Source organism: Eurosta solidaginis, chromosome 2 (assembly GCF_040869045.1).
Source record: "Eurosta solidaginis isolate ZX-2024a chromosome 2, ASM4086904v1, whole genome shotgun sequence".
Taxonomy (NCBI): Eukaryota; Metazoa; Arthropoda; class Insecta; order Diptera; family Tephritidae; genus Eurosta; species Eurosta solidaginis.
The window spans coordinates 209,539,915-209,545,353 of NC_090320.1; the positions used below are offsets into that span (position 1 = coordinate 209,539,915).

The following is a 5,439-nucleotide window of genomic DNA, read 5'->3' on the forward strand; positions in this document are numbered from 1 at the left end:
ATGTATATGTACATACGTTGGTATAAGTATATGGACCGTCAGTGCACGGCTTTTTTTTTTTCACTAGCTTTTCTGGCCCATTTTCATTTTCTACTACTACTACCATCGAGGCCCAAAATCTACCAATATTTCAGTATTTTCGCACTGTAAACGTATACTGTGATAATTTTAAAGAGTTGAATTGCCGAGCCCACCCGACTAACATTAGGAGGCGATACTGACCAAATCAGTCAATTTTGAAAATTTTCTGAAGAACTTAAACCAGAAAAAAATTTTTGAGTAGAGAAATATAGTAACTGAGTACGCGAATATTTTCTGCGCTATTTTTTCCGTTTTTTTTTTTTTTTTTAATTTGTACGAAAATAAAGGGTTCTACGTAAACGATTTCTTTTCGAGATCGGTTATTTTGTGGCAGTACTTTTGGTACCTTGGAATATTGTTGTTGTGATTAGACGTTTTGGTACATGTTTGTCGGTATTTCACACGCACGATACAGGAAAAAAGTGAGTGTCGTATAGGCATAAGCAATGTACATAGATCTATACAAATGTACATGTAATTTTGTCTTGTTTACGAGTTTTAAAGTGTCATCTTCTGAAATGCGCGTTATTTGTTTTACAATAACTTATTAAGTGTTTGGGACAAATAAGAACTATAGCGGTTGTTTTCTTGGTAAAAAAATCTACCAACTACTACTATTTTAATTTTTTTGTCTACCAACATTTTCCTCTTAAAAAGTCCGCGTACTGGTAGATATTTGCTGGCAACAAAGACAAAAAAAAATTGCGAACATTCATACACGCCCGTGTATAGAATGTAAATTTCTCAGAATTGAAACAAACGGGACTAATCGAAAGATTTTTTCCGTTGTTTCATTCTTTTTACTACGGCGCGTGGCCGTAGTACAATCATTCGCAATTTTCTTTAGCGGTCAAAAACCAATTTATGACTCGTTGTGCGTAAATTAAACCTGGTTATAAGGTCTGGAAAAAACGTGGAATAATAGCTCTCTTATAGTATTTTATATCGTCGATACTGATTCAAGTACTCAACGCTGAAAAACTTCCTTTCATTGCGGCATCAATAACAGAAGACAGTGAAAAATGTCTGTGATTGGAATCGATTTCGGCAATGAGTCTTGCTAGGTAGCTGCAGCAAAAACTGGAGGAAACCAAACACTAGCAAATGACTATATTTTGCGTGCAACACCAACATGTCTTTTTTTGCAAGGGCACTCTTCCGAAGTGTTCCAACAATGTGTCGGCGCGTGAGCAGATGAGTGTGGGGAGACTTTTCCATCAAAGTGCACAGCTATTAGCTGTGAAAGTTCAACACCCTGCGCCAGACTTCAAGGGCTTGGCGGTTGTTGGCAATGACTTTCAAGAAATCAAACTCGCCGACTTTCGCGGAAAATATTTAGCACTATTCTTCTATCCTCTCGACTTGTAAGTGCGCTGTTTCAACACTTGATTTCATTTATTATCACGATGTAAATAAATAAGCAATGGGTGAAATCTCTGATAGGTGTATGTATGTAACCCAGCTGCTTATCGGCCTTTAGAAAATTGGTATAAAAATCGACTATGTAGCGTAATAATGGGCGCATATTTTTATATCCATATCTAATTAAGTTATTGTAAAAAAAAATCAGGCCCAATATGTAAATATAAAATGTGATAAAGTGGTTTCAAACGTTTACTGGGACGCAAATTCAATGATCCACACGTACAACGTGAACTTGTTAGCATTCCAACGAAGGTAGAGCAACGCCCAGATGGTGGCATAGGCTTCAAAGTAGACTACTTGGATCAGGAGCAACATTTTCCCCTGAACAGGTGACTGCTATGCTATTCACCAAACTTAAGGAAACATCGACTTCTGCTCTGCAAGCCCAGGTGAAGGACTGTGTAATCGCGTGTCCAGCATATTTTACAAACTCTGAACGTAACTCATTGTTGGACGCTGCTCAAACTGCTGGACTGAATGTTTTGCGCCTTATGAATGAACCTACGGCAACGGCACTATCATATGGTTTCTACAAGCAGGACTTACCAGATGAGAATAAAGCCGCGTAACGTAGTTTTCGTTGATTGTGGCCATTCGTCTTTACAAGTCAGCGTGTGTTCTTTTACCAAGGGTAAATTGAAGATGATTGCAAGTGCTTGGAATCAGATTGGAGGTCGCGGCTTTGACAGTGTTTTAGGGGAATATTGCGCTAAAGAATTCTATGACCGCTACAAGCTGAACGCTAAAACTAATCCTCGTGCTTATTTGCGTTTGCTGACGGAAATAGAAAAGCTGAAAAAACAGATGTCAGCAAATAGTACTAAACTGCCAATAAATATAGAATGTTTTATGGATGACGTTGATGTTTCTTCATCACTGCAACGCACACAAATGGAAGAGTTGTGTGCGCACTTGTTTAAACGAGTAGAGATGACATTCATAAAGTTGTTGCAGGATTCCAAACTGTCGCTGGATGACATACACTCCGTAGAAGTTGTTGGTGGAACTACCCGTATTCCGGCGATAAAACAGCTTATTGAGCAGGTGTTCGGTAAACCGGCTAGTACCACTTTGAATCAAGATGAATCAGTATCACGTGGTGCAGCACTGCAATGTGCAATAATATCACCGGCAGTACGTGTTCGCAAGTTTGGGGTAACCGATATTCAAAATTATGCCGTCAAAGTAACTTGGGATGGTGAGGGGTCTCAAAGTGGGGGTGAAATTGAAGTATTCCCTGCGACGACGCAATGACAGTGTGCAGGCCTTTGCTGCTGATGGACGTGTCTTACACAGATTTGGGGGGAAGGGAACTGCTGATGGTGAACTCCCGATTTGGTGGCGCTGCGTGCTAAGTATAGAGTACGTTGGTTTTTGGGGTGAAAGCATATCTGTTGGTGGCACACCGGGAAAAACGGGCTACGGTTGATCTCATGGTGAGATGGAATATTCTTTAGCTACTATTGCTTAACCTATATAAAACCCTTTGACTTTAGTGTTGTTCCTGACTGCTAGACTATCATGCACCCAATGCTTTCGTTGTCCAATGTGGCGCTGCTGTGATCGTAGGGCATTCACTCCATGGAGCAAGTCGCACTCCGGTGGCTTTGGCGGTTGCATTGGATTTGGGATACGTATTTGGTAAGTGGTTTTACATTTCATATTCAGCCCAATTCTGAACAAAAAACCGTGCGACCTTTTCTTTCGCCCATTCCTCGTATTCTAAATAAAAATTCCTCGTGAGTTTTTTTTTCCACTTCTCTCTTTCCTCCTATTCTGAACAATGTTCGAAAAGGCGGAGACCGGTTATGGGAGAAAAGTAGGTATTATGAATGTGAGGGAGATTTCGTTGCCATTTCATAGTTTGTTTTTCTTCTCACTTGTTAAATTAAAGGGAATGCATCCAAATAGTTAAAGGAAATTAGTTCTTTTAAGAAAGAACACTTATTTGTACAAATTTGTGCTAAAATATGTATGTACATTCTACCACAATATTCTCTATTTTAAGTAGAAAAGTATATCATAAGCATCGTAAGAGCTCTTGGTGTATTTGATGCAACCATCCAGAAATTCCGCAGGGATTTTTAAGAAGGCTTAAATAGATTTCGGCATATGGCGAAAGGCGAACTCAACTCGACTTGGCCCTGGAAAATTGCTTTGCTGGACGAAAGCATGCAACCCCCTGCTGCCTCCTTCTTATGCTCCTCTGTTGATGTTGCTGTGGCACAAATTCATTACTCATTTCAGTGAATAACACATGAAATGCAATACTGTGCATTGTTTATACTTTATTTCTTAGTTTCAACCAAATTCGCAAAAATAATTAAACTTTTAAATTTTTTTTTTTTTTTTTTTTTTTGTTAAAGAAATAAGAAATGCGCAACGAAATTTCAATTCACAAACCAGCTGACGTTGAAAATTCGAAATTCCTATTCCCCAATTATTCTTCTCCCTAGGAGAAAAGAATTGGAGGAATTTTTCCGCGAGAATATTTAGAATTTGTCTGATTCTATCTCTTCTTTCGCATATTTAACAGCTTAAACATGCTCGGGTGTTTTTTAAACACCTACTTTTATGGATTTATGGGTTTTACTATTTTTCTGTGCGTTGTTATTGTTCAAGGCGGTTGCGCAATTTACACCATTGTGACGTTGTTCAATTATGTTGTGTGGCGATGATATGTAAAGATTATCTTTGTGTTCACGACGCATTTTAAGCGTGACCAGGCGGCGTAAGCCAAAAGATTTAAGTGGGCAGCGAACATATGTATGTATGGATGGACTTAATTAGAATTTCTAACCATATAAGGAATTTAACTCTGCTAATATCTGGGGCAGATGATTTTTCTCATCAGTGGTAGGCTTGCGATGTGCCTCGTTGCGCGGCAACGAGTGCAGCTGTGTTCTGTGGCAGATCGGTTCGCCCTTCTGCGGTAGGCTTTTCTGTTGTCCTCGCTCGGGGTGAGCGAGTGAATTGGGGTTTGATTTTGAAAATTAACAATAAGTGTTTGGTGACAGATGGAGATCTGCATTAGGGTGGTTGATTGGCCTTGTTTCGGTGAACGAGCGCAGGGTTTTGAAATTTTAAAAATTTAAAAGGATTATAGGCCGAGTGCCCTTGTTTTCTGTGGCAGACCGAGGGTCTGCGTAAAGGCTTCTCTGGTATACTCGTTATGGAATAACGAGTGAGTGGGATGGTTTGGGATATTTCGAAAGTAGGGAGGAACGGAGGGATTGTTAGGAGGAGCTCTTGGTCCTCTCGCAATCTATCTCCTCCGTGAGAAGAAGGATCAGTTTGACCAAAGGTCGTCGGACTTGACCCTTCTCGGTAAAGAGGTCGACCACACGTACTCGGTTATCTTCACCGGGGTGTACGTTGACGACTCTACCGAGCCTCCACTCGTTGGGAGATAAGTTGTCCTCTTTGAGGACAGCGAGATCTCCCACTTTTATATTTTCTTTGGGATGCTTCCACTTCACTCGTTTTTGAAGTTCGGATAGATATTCCACCTTCCATCGTTGGCAGAAAGTGTGATGGAGGGCTTTGAGTTTCTGCCATCGATTGATCATCGAGGCAGAGCTCTCACTGGCATCTGGTTCGGGTGGAGCCAGCAGGTGGCTGCCGGTTAGGAAATGTCCTGGGGTTAGTGGCTCCAAGTCCGTTGGGTCATTGGACGCCGGGCTGAGAGGCCGTGAATTTAGACATGCCTCGATCCGGCACAAAAGGGTTTGGAACTCCTCCATGGTATATTTATGGAGAGACGCGACCTTTTTGAAGTGGCTTTTGAAGCTCTTCACTCCCGCTTCCCACAGGCCGCCCATATGTGGAGCGCCGGCGGGAATAAAATGCCAAGTTAGTGCTTGGTGGCAATACCTGGAGACTGTTTTGTCTCGGCTTTCTGCTAGGAAGGCTTTGAATTCCGATCGTAGAGAT

The 5,439-nt window shown here is 41.1% G+C and overlaps 1 pseudogene; it reads left to right on the top strand.

The window, feature by feature from the left end:
• The first annotated feature begins 1,185 nt into the window (after positions 1-1,185).
• On the top strand, positions 1,186-2,917 carry LOC137241800 (heat shock 70 kDa protein 4L pseudogene; annotated as a pseudogene).
• The last annotated feature ends 2,522 nt before the right edge of the window (positions 2,918-5,439 follow it).